The sequence below is a fragment of the Chrysemys picta genome, chromosome 5 (assembly GCF_011386835.1).
Source record: "Chrysemys picta bellii isolate R12L10 chromosome 5, ASM1138683v2, whole genome shotgun sequence".
NCBI classification, from domain to species: Eukaryota; Metazoa; Chordata; order Testudines; family Emydidae; genus Chrysemys; species Chrysemys picta.
In genome coordinates, this window is record NC_088795.1 from 116,028,286 (window position 1) to 116,046,314 (window position 18,029).

An 18,029-nucleotide genomic window follows, 5' to 3' on the forward strand; every position below is an offset into this window, starting at 1 on the left:
AAGTACTGGGATGTGAACTGAAAGACACACCATTTAATTTCCTTGTGCTAGACAACTGAAGAGTTCAGGTTACACAAACTTCATTTTCTGACACAATAGGTTAGAACTTGTTTCACTGATTTCTTTGGCCACTGACTACTATTTATGGAAATGCACCCATTCTTACTGGTACCATGACTCATCCAACCCCCATTTGTATGCATATTACCATAATCTAGTTTTTGACAAAAGGGAATGTCTCCATTTTATTTGTTTCTATAGTGCCTAGCACAGTGGGGCAGTGATCCCTGATTGGGGCCTCTAAGCACTACTAAAATAGCCATAATTTATCTAAGGTGGCCCCTGTTAGGGTAATTGAGCACCTCACAATCTTTAATACATTAGCCTCATAACAGCCCTATGAAATATTATCCTCATTTTACAGATGGGAACTGAGTCACAGGGACTTGTCAGAAGGTACCCAGGAAGCAGGGAACTGAACCCAGCTCGCTAAAGTCCTAAGCCAGGACCCTAATGACTATCCCATCCTTCTTCTCTTATAATACAGAAAGTATGTATGCTCAAATAAAGGAGTATGTTATGCAGGCACGCCAAATTGTGACACAATGGTTACAAACCATTCTTTTATTCTATTAATTTGCATGTGCAGTTTGTAAGTCAGACTCCAGGTCTGGTTTAACAAATACATGATGCAATAACAGTTGGTGGTTGAATGATTCCTAACCTTACTGTTACTTACAAAATAGCCATTTACTCCAAAATCAGCATTACAATTCCTTATGTAATAAAGAAGCCATTTTTTTTCTGCTTCTCAGTCCTTCCACAAGGACTTTGTTCATTCTACTGAATGGAATGTGTCAGATCTGCTCTACTTTATGTGATCATGTTGCCTTTTACCAGCAGCTTCAGCTTATACAGGATGTAGGCACAAATTCTGCTCACTTTACTGCTACAAGCAGTTCTACTGACATCAGTGGGACTATTTGGGTGGGTAAGGTAATTTGACCTATAAGCCCTAACAGAGTACAACTATACAAGCTACACTAGCAATATTGCTAATGCAAGAAAGTCATTGATGGCTGCAGCCTATGTTGTGTCCATTTGCCCCATGGATGCACAAGAAGGCTAAGGGAAGTTGAAATCTTTGTGCTCCCCAGAGCAGAGAATTCATTTCTTCATCGCAATCCTTGAGCACAAGGCACCTCAAAGGGGACAGAAAGATGGTACAGCCATGGCCCTATGCCATGTATGCACCAGAACTGGTCAGCCATGCAATGGAGCATGCTGCACCCCCTGAATAGATCTAGCAGTGGACATGTTCATCCCATCCAATGGGAGTCCCAGGAAGTACTATGCATCTTGTACACTAAGATTGAATAATAACCAAAGAAAAAATACAGTCATCTAACCGCCATAAAATTGGTCTTTCAAACCTAATTACTGAAGTAATGAACCATTGTTACTTCATAAAATGTCACTGATTATCTAATTATTAATAATTAGGGATGTGTCTGAGTATAACATTAATCAAAACCTAATACAAAGTATATAGTTTTTAAAAAATCAAATACTTTCACATATCTTTTTACAATAAAAGTTATATTTCCCGTTCACTCTGCTTTCATTTCCATTTTTTATTTCACTAGCACTGTACCAGTATTATTTGGCACTGAAATATCAAAGTAAGAATACATTGAAAGACAAATAGACTATGGTCCAAATTCATCCTTGCTATGAATTCACTAGATGAATTCAGACCATTACATTTATAGGGCCACATTCACAGATTCATAGATTCCAAGGTCAGCAGGAATCATTGTGATCTAATCTGACTTCCAATATAGCATGGGTCAAAATAGTTCCCCAAAATAATTCCTAGAACATCTTTTTTAGAAAAACATCCAATCTTCAGTTAAAAATTGTCAGTGATGAAGAATCCACCACGACCCTTGGTAAATTGTTCCAATGATTAATTACTCCCATCATTAAAAATTTACATCCCTATTTCCAGTCTGAATTTGTCTACCTTCAACTTCCAGCCATTGGACTGTGTTATACCTTCCTCTGCTAGACTGAAGAACCCATTGTTAAATATTTATTCCCCATATAGGGATTTACAGACTGTGATCAAGTCACCCCTTAACCTTCTCTTTGTTAAGCTAAATAAATGGAGCTCGAGTCTAATCACTGTGTATCCTTTCTGCCAGATGGAGTCAGCAACAAGGGCCAGGTTCAATATCTAGGGGTTCCTCTTAATACAAAACAGAACTGGCTCAAGCCCCTTCCCAGTAATCAGGGAAAATTAAACACCACCCTGAGCACCTCTAAGAGGCAATACTGCAAGTGCTGAGTCTGTGTATAACAAAAGAAAATGTAATAACAAGGGAAAGGGAACCCAGCATTAATTGGGGGAAAACACCACAACCACAATTTTAAAATATTACACCCACCCCACGTTATCTCAGACAGTGTCCTTTCCCTCAGTTTCCTGCTTTGAGGTGTGAAAGTCTAATGAACCAATATCCCTTCAACACACCACTCACTCCCTGTCCCCCTCTGCTGCAGCCCACTCACCTTTGGTTGTCCTGGTGAGTGAGGACTCTGAGTTTGGAATGGTGCATTCATGTGGGTTCACCTCCCACCCCCAGTCTGTTGCAACTGACTCATTGCTGCTGCTATCTCTCCCACTGTTGCTGTTATCTCTGCCACTGCCAGCTGCTCGCTGCCACCTCTGTTGCTGTTGTCTCTGCTGCTCAACTCTGTCACTGTTATCACGTCTGCTGCTTGCCACTCACTGGCACTTCAGTGGTGTTACATACTAAGCATCCACCACTTGGCCAAGCTCTAAGTGATTTCAGCTCTTAATGATTTCATTGGTTAGTAGGGACCTCTCAGCTGTTTCCTCTTTGTTGTCTTCTAATGCAACACTATCCCCACACCTACTCATCTGTAATGTCAGCTCTAGTAATCACTGAGCGGATACAAGGGCTCTCAGTTCAGTCCAATCAGCTCTGTCTATAAACACTGGAGAAGGGAGGATCAAATGGTGTCTAGAACTCTTTAGACAGCATCCATCCCATCAGTAGCAACACCTGTTCCAACTCCCCCTCCTCTTATTTTCACTAGGAATTGGCATCCCTATGGACCCCTGCATAGCTGGTGTGATCAAGTCACGATTACTTGTGTTTAAGTTACCATTATTTTTTTCTTCACTGATGAGTTGCTCTTTATCTGTCAAGACAAAATGTAATATAGAATTCCCCTGTGCTGGCTCCAACACTTTTTGAGTTAGGAAATTGTCATCTATAATATTTAGAAATTCCAGAGCTGTTTTAGAACTGGCAGCATGACACCTGCAGCATATGCCATTCACATTGAAGTCCCCCATGATCACAAACTTATTTTTTCCCCCTACACTCTATATATAGGTGTGTTAGGAGCCAGTCATCCTGTTCCCTAGTGTGATTTGGTGGTCTGTAGCAGACACCAACCAATATTGTGCTCTGTCTGTTAGGAGACTGATCCATAAGCACTGAAGATCATTTTCTTCCAAATTGTTAGTGAATCAGAAATAGGTAGTGCCATTTTTGACAGAGTGCCCCTTCCCCTCTGCCTACTCGATCCTTCCTAAATACATTTAACTATTGATTTTAACATTCCAGTCATGGGAATCATCCAAACAGGTTTCAGTAAAACCAATTAGATCAAATTTATTCTCATAAATGAGCAATTCCAATTCCTCTTGTTTGTTACCCTGGCGGCTAGCACTAGCCTATGAACTAAAGAATTTCTTCTCTTCATGTCCTTTGGTTCCTTGATTTTTATTCTCAACATCTCAGTTTTGTGCTGAGTGCTCATATCTGTCCCCCACCCCCATTTTGCTTTTAGTTTAAGACCCTCCTGATTACTCTAGTCCTAAATCTAAGTAGTGTGACAGACCCAGACCAGTGGGGTACAGGAGTCTGGTAGAGGGCAAATATACTGGTCACTGGATGAGTAGTTTTCTGTTCCCTGAGTGACCAGAGAAGGGGCTGCACTAGAGTAATCAGGAACCTGCTAGAACCAGTTAAGGGAGGCAGGCTAATTAGGACACCTGGAGCCAATTAAGAAGAAGCTGCTAGACAGGCTAATCAGGGCACTTGGGTTTTAAAAGGAGCTCATTTCAGTTTGTGGTGTGAGTGTGAGGAGCTGGGAGCAAGAGGTGCAAGGAGCTGAGTGCGTGTGTGCTGCTGGAGGACTGAGGAGCACAAGCGTTATCAGACACCAGAAGGAAGGTGTTTGAAGGAGGCCATGGGGAAGTAGCCCAGGGAGTTGTAACTGTCGTGCAGCTGTTACAGGAGGCACTATAGACAGCTGCAGTCCACAAGGCCCTGGGCTGGAACCCGGAGTAGAGGGCGGGCCTGGGTTCCCCCCAAACCTCCCAATTGATCTGGACTGTGGGTTCTTCCAGACGGGAAGGTCTCTGGACTGTTCCCCAACCCACATGGTGAATCTCTGAGGCAAGAATATCCACCAATAAGTGCAGGACCCACCAAGTTAGAGGAGGAACTTTGTCACACTGGTGTCAGGCGTGGGATCTTGGGGTGCACAGCACGGTGGAAGAAGGAGGGTGATTTAAAAAATAACAACAACAAACAAAAAAAAGGGAGAGGGTTTATTTATTTTCACCACAATGGATGACGTAGTGAGGGCACTGATACAAGCTGCGGCAGCCCAGCAGGGGGCTACCCGTATCCAGGCAGCCGTCCAACAGGAGGCAGTGTGGCTACAGCAAGAGACTAATCGCCTGCTGATGGACCAGGCTGCTCAAGACCGAGCTATGTTGCGGGAACTGGTAAACCAGGTAAAGTCCCTTACAGAGCTGAATCGGGGCCATGATGGGATGCGGCTCATACGGGCCAGCCATTTGCTGCAGAAAATGACACGGGAGGATGATATAGAGGCATACCTTCTGACCTTTGAGAGGACAGCCCTACGGGAGGCCTGGCCTCGAGATCAGTGGTCTGGCATCCTTGCCCCATTCCTGTGTGGGGAGGCCCAGAAGGCCTACCATGATCTGCCTGAAGAGGCTGCGGCAGACTACCCCCAGCTGAAAGCAGAGATCCTGGCCAGATCTGGGGTAACGACAGCAGTGCGGGCCCAGCAGTATCACGGCTGGAGGTACCAGGAAGACAAAACCCCGTGGTCCCAATTGTATGAGCTCCTCCATCTTGCACGAAAGTGGTTGCAAACAGAGTCCCGGAGTCCGGAAGAGATACTAGCGGTTCTGGTCATCGACCGATATATGAGGGGACTACCACCAGACCTTCGTGCCTGGGTAAGCCAGAACGAACCCTCCACCTATGACGAGGTTGTCGCCCTGGTAGAGGCGAAGGACAGCGAGGGAGCTGACCCGACCAGTTAAGGAAGAGGCACCCCGGGTTAAACTAGCAGCACCAAGCCCTAAAGTTCAGGTGACTGGGCCACCAGGAGGGTCCAGGTGGAAAAAGAGAGAGGCTGAAGGCCCAGCAGAGGCCACAAAGAGTCGGAGCACTGAGGGAGAAGAGGATCATGACGTAAGACTGCCCAAATCAAGAGACGAGGGAACGCCTAGGGCTCCATACAGATATTATGCCTGCGGGGAGTGGGGACACATAGCTGCACAGTGTCCCAATGCGGAGGAGCCTATGCAGTGTACTGGGGAACTGGGCAGATCATGCTCCCTAATCCACCTTGTGGGGGTCTCACTAACCCCACATATGTATACCAGACCAGTGAACTAAATGGGGTAGGGACCGCGGCACTCGTTGATTCGGGAAATGCTATCACGCTTATCTCAGGGAAGCTCGTGAAGCGTAGTCAGTTGCTGCAGGCTAAACGTACGGGGATAACAGGTGTCCATGAGACAGTTAGTTACTACCCCACCATCCCAGTAAAAATCAAGATCCAAGGGAACACTACTGAGGTAGCAGCAGGTGTAGTCCCTAAACTCCCATACCCGGTGCTCATAGGAAGGGACTTCCCAGGGTTTGGAAACTTACTCCCAGTAGGGGGATTGGAGAAAGATGGGGACCCTAAAATTGGTGAGGAATCCACAGCAGACTGTCAACCCCCAATCTTCTCTGAAATATCCCCAGATTTGTTCTCCACTCCCAGACAGTGTAGAAAGACAAAAAGAGAAAGAAGGACAGCTAAGGCCTTGGGAACCCGAATACTGACCCAAAGCCAGAGGGTCGCTCTTGTAGGTAGGTGGACCCGCGCAGCTGAAAAGGCGGCCACGCAGGAGGGAGAAGCACCTGAGTCTGACCCCCACCCTAATGCTTCTGAACCAGTAGAGGCAACAGAGACTGGGCCCCTAGATCTCGGGCAGATTAGCCCTGGGAGAGGAAATTTTGGACGGGACCAGGCAGAAGACCCAATGTACGACAACATTAGGAAGGAGGTGACTAAAATAGATGGGGGTCCCCGTAGAAGGGAAAACCCAGGGACCAAGACCCTACTTCATAATGAAGAAGGATCTCTTAAACCGGGTTGCACCAGTACAGGGGCAGAGGTACAGCAGATCCTAGTACCTCAAAAACACCAGAACGCTGTATTAAGTCTTGCTCATAGTCATCTTTTGGGGGTAGAGAAGACCCTGGCATGAGTCATATGACGATTCTTCTGGCCCGGAGTACTTGAAGAAGTGCGGAGGTACTGTGCCTCCTGCCCGGAGTGTCAGCTGCACAGTCCCCGTCCCCACTTGAGGGCACCTTTAGTACCCCTTCCCATCATAGAGGTCCCCTTCGAGCGAATAGCCATGGACCTAGTGGGACCCCTGGAGAAGACTGCTCGGGGCCACCAATATATACTTGTTGTTTTGGACTATGCTACTTGCTACCCACAAGCCGTCCCCCTGCGGAACACGGCCTCTAAAACTATAGCCAAAGAGCTGGTGGGGATCTTAGCCCAAATGGGGCTACTGAAGGAGATATTAACCAACCAAGGAACCCCATTTATGTCTAAGCTAATGAAGGACCTCTGTACGCTGATCCATATACATACCGTGAGAACTTCGGTCTACCATCCACAGACTGATGGGTTGGTAGAAAGATTTAACCGAACCCTCAAGGCTATCATAAGGAAGGTGGTAAGTTGGGACGGGAAGGATTGGGACACCCTACTACCCTACCTTATGTTCGCTAACTGGGTTTTCCCCCTTCAAGTTATTATACAGGCGTCACCCCCATGGCATACTAGATATCGCCAAAGAGATCTGGGAAGAGGAACCCAATGAGGGGAGAAATATAATACAGCATGTAATGCAGATGCGAGACTGGATAGCCCGGGTTACCCCTATTGTACGGGAACATTTGGGGAAGGCCCAGGAGGCCCAGCGAACCCATTACAATCGCCAGGCAAAAGTGCTACAGTTCCAACCAGGGGATCGGGTTATGGTGTTAGTACCCATGGCAGAAAGCAAGCTTCTGGCCCAATGGCAGGGGCCCTATGAGGTGGTTGAACCCGTGGGGGAAGTAACCTACAAGGTGCGGCAGCCAGGACGCAGAAAACAAGAACAGATTTATCACGTTAACCTTCTGTAACACTGGCATGCACAAGAGGCATGCACAATGGTCCACAAAGACCTAACCCAGGAAAACTAGCCTTCCAAACAGGTGAGAGTGTCTCCCGATTTAACACCAGACCAGAAGAATGAGCTGTCTGAGATGATCTTCCAGAACCGGGTCAAACAACCGAGACATATCACCACATCGTCACGAACCCTGGGGCCTGAGTAACAATAAGGCCCTATCGGGTGCCAGCGGCAAAAATGGAGGAAATAAAAGCAGAAGTAAAAAAAAATGCTGGAGTTGGGGATCATCAAAGAATCCCACAGTCAGTGGTCCAGCCCAATCGTGCTGGTGCCCAAACCTGATGGCACCACAAGATTTTGCAACAACTTCCGGCGACTAAATGAAGTATCCCAGTTCGATGCGTACCCCATACCTCGCATAGATGAGCTAGTGGACCGTCTGGGTAATGCCCGGTACTTGACTACCCTAGACTTGACAAAGGGGTACTGGCAGATTCCCCTTGCAGAAGACGCAAAGGAAAAGACTGCGTTTTCTACACCAGAGGGTCTTTTTCAATATACTGTCCTCCCTTTTAGACTACATGGGGCCCCAGCTACCTTCCAGCACCTCATGAACAAGCTATTACACCCGCATAACAGTTATGCTGCTTCCTACTTGGACGATGTGGTCATTCATACCCCAGACAGGGAAACCCACCTGGAGAAGGTGGAGGCAGTCCTCGATACCTTCAGGCGAGCTGGCCTTACAGCAAACCCTGCCAAGTGCACTGTAGGGTTTACAGAGGCCAAATATCTTGGCTACATTGTGGGAAAAGGTTTGGTAAAACCCTAAGTGAACAAGTTAGAGGCCATCCAAAATTTGACCCCGACCAAGTCACAAGAAACAAGTCCGGGCGTTCCTAGGTGTGGTGGGGTATTACCGACGATTTATCCCCCACTTTGCCACAAGGGCAAGCCCCCTGACAGACCTAGTGAAAGCCCGTGGACCTGATCTGGTGAGATGGTCTGAGGCAGCAGAGGAAGCATTCACAGGCCTATGGACTGCCCTCTGCAGTAACCCCGTACTGATAGCCCCTGATTTCACCAAGGAGTTTATCCTGCAGACGGATGCATCGGAAGTAGGGTTGGGGTCCGTTCTATCACAGATGGTTGGGGAGGAGGAACACCCAATTCTATACCTCAGTCAGAAACTCCTTCCAAGGGAACAAAAATATGCAGTGGTGGAGAGAGAATGGCCCATTAACAGCGAGGCATGGAAACCTTGCGCTACTACCTGCTCTGGTGCAGATTTGTCCTCGTGATTGATCATGCCCCTCTTCAATGGATGCAGCAGAACAAGGAGAAGAACGCAAGGGTGACCAGATGGTTCTTATCCCTCCAACCTGTCCAATTCCGTGTGCAACACAGAGCAGGGAGCCGTCATGGCAATGCCGATGGCTTGTCACGTGTGCACTGTCTGGTGTCCCAAGCTGCCCAACCCCTTGGCGTTGAGTAGGAGGGAGGGATATGTGACAGACCCGGACCAGTGGGGTACAGGAGTCTGGTAGAGGGCAAATATACTGCTCACTGGATGAGTAGTTTTCTGTTCCCTGAGTGACCAGAGCAGGGGCTGCACTAGAGTAATCAGGAACCTGCTAGAACCAACAGACTAACAGAAGTATACAGAGGAACTTCTGTTAGTCTGAATCTGTAAAAAGCAACAGAGGGTCCTGTGGCACCTTTAAGACTAACATGGCTACCCCTCTGCTGCTATAACCAGTTAAGGCAGGCAGACTAATTAGGACACCTGGAGCCAATTAAGAAGAAGCTGCTAGAATCAATTAAGGCAGGCTAATCAGGGCACCTGGGTTTTAAAAGGAGCTCACTTCAGTTTGTGGTGCAAGTGTGAGGAGCTGGGAGCAAGAGGCGCAAGGAGCTGAGAGTGAGTGAGAGGGTGTGCTGCTGGAGGACTGAGGAGCACAAGTGTTATCAGACACCAGGAGGAAGGTCCTGTGGTGAGAATAAGGAAGGTGTTTGGAGGAGGCCATGGGGATGTAGCCCAGAGAGTTGTAACTGTCGTGCAGCTGTTACAGGAAGCATTATAGACAGCTGCAGTCCACAGGGCCTGGGCTGGAACCCGGAGTAGAGGGCTGGCCCGGGTTCCCCCCAAACCTCCCAATTGACCTGGACTGTGGGATCTTCCAGAGGGGAAGGTCTCTGGGATGTTCCCCAACCCACATGGTGAATCTCTGAGGCAAGAAAATCCACCAATAAGCGCAGGACCTACCAAGATAGAGGAGGAACTTTGTCACGGTAGATGTAATTCACATCTTCTTCCAGCCCTCTTAATATGCAAGTTACACCTAGTTAGGATCCTTTAGACTCAGATCCACTTATAAATGTATAACTTGCATCACCACTGCATTCATTCTACAGAATATCATTCAGCCCAAAGTACATTAGCTATGGCTATATTAGGGTCACATCTGCTGCCATTTAAATGCCACCCATTCTGCTTTACTAACAAACAGCACAACCTGTTACTGTGCCATTAAGCAGCTAACCAGTCTCAGGCAAGAAATGAAGAAGAATAAAAAAGATTTAACTGCAAGGAAAATTTAGGTAGGCAGAATGTAATTACACAAACAAGGACACAGCCAGGCACTCACACTGCTTTTAAACACACCCTTTGAAAGGAAGCCATGGGATCCTTAAGAGCTTAGAGTCTCTGGAACATTGGACTTTCACACAACAAAATTCCTTCTTTCACTATACTGCTATGGCTCTGAACTGACTTAGAGGACAGAGCACAAATTACTGAATCATTGACACCATTTCCCGTAGCCCTGGGTTTTCTTTGGAAGTTTTCCATTCAGACACTGACTGGACCCAACCTCACTTGTATGGTCTGTGACAGTTGTACAAACTACAGTTAACTGGTTATGAAACAACCATTTTCCTTCCAAAATAATTGTTATTAATAAGTATATGCAGAGTAGCTTGGATGAATAATTCTCAGTCTGGTTTAAACAGTTTGCTTCAGCTACACTCTTTACTATTTATTAGCATTGTAACATGATAGGCTAAATTGCATGATGCTGTTTCTAATCCCTGATTGGATGACAAACATTTTAATAGAACAACAAATCAAGTGCAACTCACTTTCTGATCCAAATTTTTGGAAGAATAATAATTTGTGCTAAAATTAAAATTTGGGGATTTGCAAATGTTTTCACAACTGCCCATCAGTCTTCCAAATATTCATGAATAATAATGGAGTGGTACCCCATTATCCACTCAGCACTTTTATTTTATGATGATAGTATCAAATAATTTAATTATTCAGTCAGATCTACTTTTGAATACGTTTCAAAAAACCATGTAATTACTTTGGGCCAGATTCTGCTGCCCTTACTAATGCTGAGTAGTCTCTCTCATGCTGAGTAGTGCCAATGGGGATTAGGCACATTTGAGGATCTGGTCCTTACTTTCCAAGTAATCCCATTGATTTCAATAAGCTACTAGTCAGTGCAATTAAGGGTGGCAGAGGCTGGCCCTTTATTTTTAACTAATTGCTAATAATTAAGGGCCAGACTGCATTGATGCACAAACCTGAGCAAGGTATAAATGGCACCTCCCCCACAGTAGCCCCAGAAGGCATTGTATATGAGGGACACCCCTTTGAGGCCCATTTCCTTTCCTGTTTTTGTCTAGCTCCATGGGGTATTAATTTGCTGTTGGCCTGCAACAGCCACAAATTACAACATTCCCTGCAGCAGCCTAGCTGCACGCAGCAGCCTGAGGATCAGAGGCAAGATTCCACTCACTGCTAGCCCATCCCTGACCATTGCTCCCGGGAAAGCGAGAATGAGTGAAGAAGAATCAGAGGGCGTACAGTGCGCACTTATTTCTGTATGCCTAGACCAGCGTCTGGTAGCCTGTGCAGGGTTATAAAGGGAATCCTCACCTCTCCCTACACATTGGGCAGGCATATAGTTCAAGTCAGGATCTAGCTCTAAAAGCCAAAATCAGTCAGGCAAAAAGAATTTAGTCTCTCTCTTGGAATAAACTGATATCTATGATAGTCTATATAGTTTTGCAAATTATTTTCCAGTTAGTTTTCAGCATGATCGCTCTATAGATTTGCTTTATCACTTAATGAGTGTAAATAGCCATCTAGCACACTAATAGTAAAAGTCAAGATACAGAAGTACCATAGAACTAATGAACAGAAGCATCACGTCTCAGACACCTCTCTTCAGCCTTTTTAGTTAACTGCAATACTGCACAATTTATGCTGAAAGGGTTAGAAGAATCTATTAAAAAAATTAACCACCGTTATAAGGTTCACCTGACACTTATCAGATGAACAGAATATGGCATTTTTGAATGAATTTATTCTGGGCGACATAAGAAATTGTATCAATTAAAATGTAATGAACACAAAAGCTGCACTTATCTGTTATGTTCCCAGTGATTCCTTGCCAGGTATAGTATGTAACCCAAGATGAAATGGGAATTACTCGCTTTCTAGACTACAGCCTACAACTTCTTTTTATCTATGCTACATGCATCACCACAGCATCCATGAGTTATTTGCTTCTCTCCCCTTTTTCCCACACACAGAAAGATGTTTTTCACCCCATAATTATTTATTTTGTTGTCATGGGGAAACTGGTAAAGAGGCAGGTCTTCCTTTGACCAAAGGCAGTCTTCTCCTCATAGAAGGAAGTTCCTGAACACATGCTCCATCAAGAAGGCTCTTTCTCCCATTTCCACTAGATTCACTCATTGGAGATAGTTTTGATTTTTCCTGAGCACTAGAAATGTCATGGTCACAGAGGGCCAGCTGGTTCTTGAAATAGCCCAGGCTTAACCCATTAAGCTCAATAGGATCAATGGGCAACGAAGATCAAGACCTTACATTTAATCTGGAACTTGATAGGGAGTCATTAAAATTATCAGAACACCTACAACATATACTTACAACAACCTGTGTTATTCCGGTGGACTGCTCTGTATTGCACCATCTGGAGATATTTCTTTGACTGTAGTTTCATTCTCAGGTTGGAATGCATAGATCATTATGACCAAGTCTATATAGTCAGGTTGGGACATAGCCTTCCAGAGAGAATACATGGAAGAAGGCATTCTTGTAGACATTGCTATTGAGTATCCAGTACCTGTGAGAAGTCTAAAAGGAGAACAGAGGCTATGTACTATTTTAGAGAGAGGGTGATTATATAGTGTTTGTTAGCGCTTCACATTTTCCTCTTTTCCCACCGGAATCACCACTATTATGGCCGGATTTAGTTTCAGGCGGTTGTTCTTCATTCATGTGCTGATTTCTTCAGGCACTAGGATAGCTGGGAAATGGTTCTATTTGTATTTGATGTGAAGAAGATGTAAAGTGTAGTACTGTCTCTGCATTGCGGGCACCCAAGACCATGATGTCTTACACAGAGCCGGCTCCAGCTTTTTTGCCGCCCCAAGCAGCGGGGAAAAAAACACACACACAAAAAACCAGCCGATCGGTGGCACTTTGACGGCAGCTCAATTGCACCTCTTCATTCTTCGGCAGCAATTCAGCAGCGGGTCCTTCACTCCCTCTCTTCCTCTTTGGCGGCACTTCGGCGGCAGCTCAGAGGAAGAGAGGGACTGAGGGACCCGCCGCCAAATTGCTGCCGAAAACCCAGACGTGCCGCCCCTTTCTATTGGCCACCCCAAACACCTGCTTCCTTCGCTGGTGCCTGTAGCCGGTCCTCGTCTTACAAACTGCCCCCAGTGGATTATCCTATATATTTACTATGATGGAAAAGGAAATGGAGCCTTGTGGAATTCCACAGTTGAGAGCTCTGAAAGTGGAGCTGCAATCCAATTGCTGCAATTGTTCAGTATCAAAGAACAAGTTTACAACTGAACATTGACTTATACAGCTTTGAAACTTTACTATGCAGAAGAAAAATGCTGCTTTTAACCATCTTAATTTATCTGAAACAAGCACAGAAACAGTTTCCTTACCTTGTCAAAACTTTTTTTATTAAACTATCCTTTTATTTTTTAGTAATTTACGTTTAACACAGTATTGTACTCTATTTGCTTTTTGTTGTCATCTAGCTGGCTGCCTGATTGCATACTTCCAGTTCCAAATGAGGTGTGTGGTTGACTGGTCCATTTGTAACTCTGGTTTTCATAGCTCTGAAGTTCTACTCTATGTTGTAACAGCATTGGTCCCATTACAGATCTCTGGGAGACCTCACTATTTACCATTCTCCATTCTGAAAACTGACCACTTATTTCTTCCCTTTGTTTCCAGTCGTTTAACCAGTTACTGATCCAGGAGAGGGCCTTCCTTCTTATCTCCTGACTGGCATCACTACCTCTAGGTCTGGCTTGAGAGTGAGGGTTAGGCTCACCACAGCATAGTGACTTTCATCTCTATTAAATCTATGAGACAACCCAGCTGGATTTCATGATTATTAGTACCTTACACTGTAGAGACGTCCAGTGACATTAAGCACGGCTGTACAAAACTCAGCCATTTCACTTCACAAGGTTTCATTTCATTCAATATTTGTAGAATTGCACCTCTCAACTTTTGCTTTGAGTTCTAGGTTCAAATTAACCCTAAACTTGTTTGAAGTAGATGAATTTCTCCTGGCTTCACGCTGAAACCATAACACAATCATGGAGCCCTGCTCGAGAGCCCTAAAGGTTGGAGTTTCAAGTTTATAGCAAATCGAACTAGGTGAATTCCTAATGTTTCTGTTTACACTGTACAGTTACATGGATGAAGCATGCAAAGGTTTTGTGGGGGAAAGGGCCAATCCAACATCCCTAATCGGGGTAAAGTTACAGGGCTGCAATACAGACCTCCTCTTGTAATTGCTGTTCCAGCCAGTGAGCTCAACAGCCAAATCCCCTCTCCATGCTAGTTGCACAGGTTAATCCCAGATAGCATTGGCCCCTCCTGTCCCCTGCACCAGCATTGCCCTCTACATTGAACGATGTGGGGCTGACATGGAAAACTCCAGTGTGGTGTGCAGAAGGTGACAAAGCCATGTGGTTGCTCCATCTGCTGCCTCCCATATAGCCCACCTCCTGCCCAGCATAGGCACAGAGAACTTTGCATGAGCCCTCTGTGCTTGGGTGAAATCTGTTTGTGAACATTTCACACAACCTTCTTCCATAGTCTTCCTACATAACAAACAAATATTATAGATGCTAATCACAGACATTTATTTACATTCCTGATCATTTTTCCCCTTTGTATACTGGGTTTCACTTCTAGGAACAACACTTTATCTGTCAATCTAATTAGCTGATGGTATGTTTTCTGCAGTCATACTGCTTAGGAAGCAGGCTGTTTAAGGAATTAATGTAAAATGCCAGATATCAAATCTTCAGAGGAAGGTCAATAATTCAAATATCTGACCTCTAACCATCCTGTAGCACCCAAATATTTCCAGATATTTTTAAAGAAGTATTTTACTTTTATCTTACCAGGATATATATTTATATCAGTGTTTTAACATCGTTGGGAAACATGAGGAAGATTCAGAGCATGGTGCTGGTGCTAGACCTAGAGCCTGCAGTTTGGTGGCCAAATGTCTTGCCTGCCTCATACCACATAGTTACTAGAATCAGGCTGTTCCTCTTGCCAGCTAGCTAGTAACATGCTCAGTGTATGGCTTCTTCATTATTCTGGACATAGCTAATACATAGGAAGAAGAACAGGAGTACTTGTGGCACCTTAGAGACTAACAAATTTATTAGAGCATAAGCTTTCGTGGACTACAGCCCACTTCTTCGGATGCATATAGAATGGAACATATATTGAGGAGATATATATACACACACATACAGAGAACATAAACAGGTGGGAGTTGTCTTACCAACTCTGAGAGGCCAATTAATTAAGAGGAAAAAAAAAACTTTTGAAGTGATAATCAAGATAGCCCAGTACAGACAGTTTGATAAGAAGTATGAGCATACTTACAAGGGGAGATAGATTCAATGTTTGTAATGGCTCAGCCATTCCCAGTCCTTATTCAAACCAGAGTTGATTGTGTCTAGTTTGCATATCAGTGTCTTGCATAATGACAGGTTTCAGAGTAGCAGCCGTGTTAGTCTGTATCCACAAAAAGAAGAACAGGAGTACTTGTGGCACCTTAGAGACTAACAAATTTATTAGAGCATAAGCTTTCATGGACTACAGCAACCACACATCACTGAACAAAACCACTAACCCAGGAACCTATCCTTGTAACAAACCCCGATGCCAACTCTGTCCACATATCTATTCAAGTGACATCATCATAGGACCTAATCACATCAGCCATACCATCAGGGGCTCGTTCACCTGCACATCTACCAATGTGATATATGCCATCATGTGCCAGCAATGCCCCTCTGCCATGTACATTGGCCAAACCGGACAGTCTCTACGCAAAAGAATTAATGGACACAAATCTGACATCAGGAATCAAAATACTCAAAAACCAGTGGGAGAACACTTTAACCTGTCTGGTCATTCAGTGACAGACCTGCGGGTGGCTATATTACAACAGAAAAACTTCAAAAACAGACTCCAACGAGAGATTGCTGAGCTGGAATTGATATGCAAACTAGATACAATCAACTCTGGTTTGAATAAGGACTGGGAATGGCTGAGCCATTACAAACATTGAATCTATCTCCCCTTGTAAGTATGCTCACACTTCTTATCAAACTGTCTGTACTGGGCTATCTTGATTATCACTTCAGAAGTTTTTTTTCTCTTAATTAATTGGCCTCTTAGAGTTGGTAAGACAACTCCCACCTGTTTATGCTCTCTGTATGTGTGTGTATATATATCTCCTCAATATATGTTCCATTCTATATGCATCTGAAGAAGTGGGCTGTAGTCCACGAAAGCTTATGCTCTAATAAATTTGTTAGTCTCTAAGGTGCCACAAGTACTCCTGTTCTTCTTTTTGTGGATACAGACTAACACGGCTGCTACTCTGAAACCTAATACATAGGGTTAACTGTGTTTACAGTTGAATAGTCTGAGCTGCTATATTTGAACCAGGAGGTTGTTTCCAGGTCCTGGGCATCGAGTGAGAAGTTTGGAGATAGAAGGGGCAGGACACGCAGGCCTAGGGGATTGTGGGATAGTGTTGGCAGACCCTCCACACACAAGCCTGACGATCAAGGCTTCAGCTGCGTCCATCTTGCAAAATGAATGGGCTTGGACCTGCACCACATGAGTCAGAAGACTTTGTGCTTGGACGGTCAGTGGGTCAACAGCACAGGAGCCCCAGCGAAGGGAACAATAGTATATAGGACTCTTGAACAGACTCCTTACAACCAGGAATGCACACCTCAGTTCAGTTCCAGCACCCAACCAATTCTGAGTTTGTGTTCAGTTATGGTGGCTCAGAAAGTGTCACTAGAGGAATTCAGGGTAGAAAGCTTATGCAAACAAAGCCCTCTCTGTAGCTGTATTTCACCTGGTTCACCAACAGAGGAGGGCAGAGAGTTCCTTACCCTTAGGAGCTTCTGTCCATCTGGAATTCTGGGGAACTAGTTAATGCAGGTGAAGCTGTTCTTCCCCCTATTTACCAACAGATGGGAGCAGAGAGCACCTTACCCTCGAGAGCATCAAGCCATTTATTCAATTTTTTCCCTTTTTGACACATCAAAGCTCTCAAGGTGCAGAGCAACAGCTAAAATTACACACATTTATCAAAACCCTTTTTTTAAAAAAATGGCAAGAGACAACAGACCTCCTGAAAAGAAATCTCAGCCTTAAGCAAGTTTCAGAGTCCCAGACTAATCTCCACTGTTATGTTAAAATGTGTCAATATTTGTATTGGGGCAGAACTTGCTCATGTCAGCTAATGATAGGAAATATCTCTAATAAATGAACAGCTAAAATAAACAGCAGGACAAATCTTTCTACCTTGTACTACCAGGTACTAACAGAAAGGATTTGAAGAGCTAGCCAGAAACTCATCACTATACAGAACACACACACACACACACACACACACCGAAAGAAGAGACAGAAACTTGGTAAAAAGTTCCACTTTCCTCAGCTTATTACTACTATTTCATGGCACTTCCACATGATGAAATAAGAAATGATAGGCACACTATAGCAGGTACATCCATTTCCAGAGGCATCACACCTCATTATTCTTACTGCAGAGGTGGTTTCTGAAACAAATGATATCATGTTAAATATTATCTCCAGCCAGCCAGGCATGCACTTTGTGATCTCTAATCAATGTTGCTGAGTAAAAGCAGCTGGAAAATGCTTTCCAAAAATTGCAAGTATTTTGCAGCACAGCTCATACAGGATGATCATTTCTTAGTGTTTCATTTATGTCCGCTAAGGCATATTCATGAAACAAATCAATGACTACTTTGCAGTTAAATTATTATAGAAACAATTTTCCTGATAAGGGAAGATACATTTAAGAAGTGTCCTATTTCCTGGTAAAGATAAATA

The 18,029-nt window shown here is 44.6% G+C and overlaps 1 protein-coding gene across 12 annotated transcripts in view; it reads right to left on the reverse strand.

Annotated features, from left to right (window-relative positions):
* ZNF518B (zinc finger protein 518B) overlaps positions 1–18,029 on the reverse strand; it is a 429,620-nt gene that overhangs the window by 116,792 nt on the left and 294,799 nt on the right. The window contains exon 1 of one of the 12 annotated variants that reach the window (XR_010601559.1): positions 2,575–9,604. The exons of 9 other annotated variants lie outside the window; for them this stretch is intronic. The gene's annotated coding sequence lies outside the window, so the exon portion shown is untranslated. Of the gene's footprint in view, positions 1–2,574; positions 9,605–17,597; positions 17,735–18,029 lie in introns of those variants that run through there. 2 more of the 12 variants (XR_010601566.1, XR_010601560.1) reach the window with 2 other exon arrangements.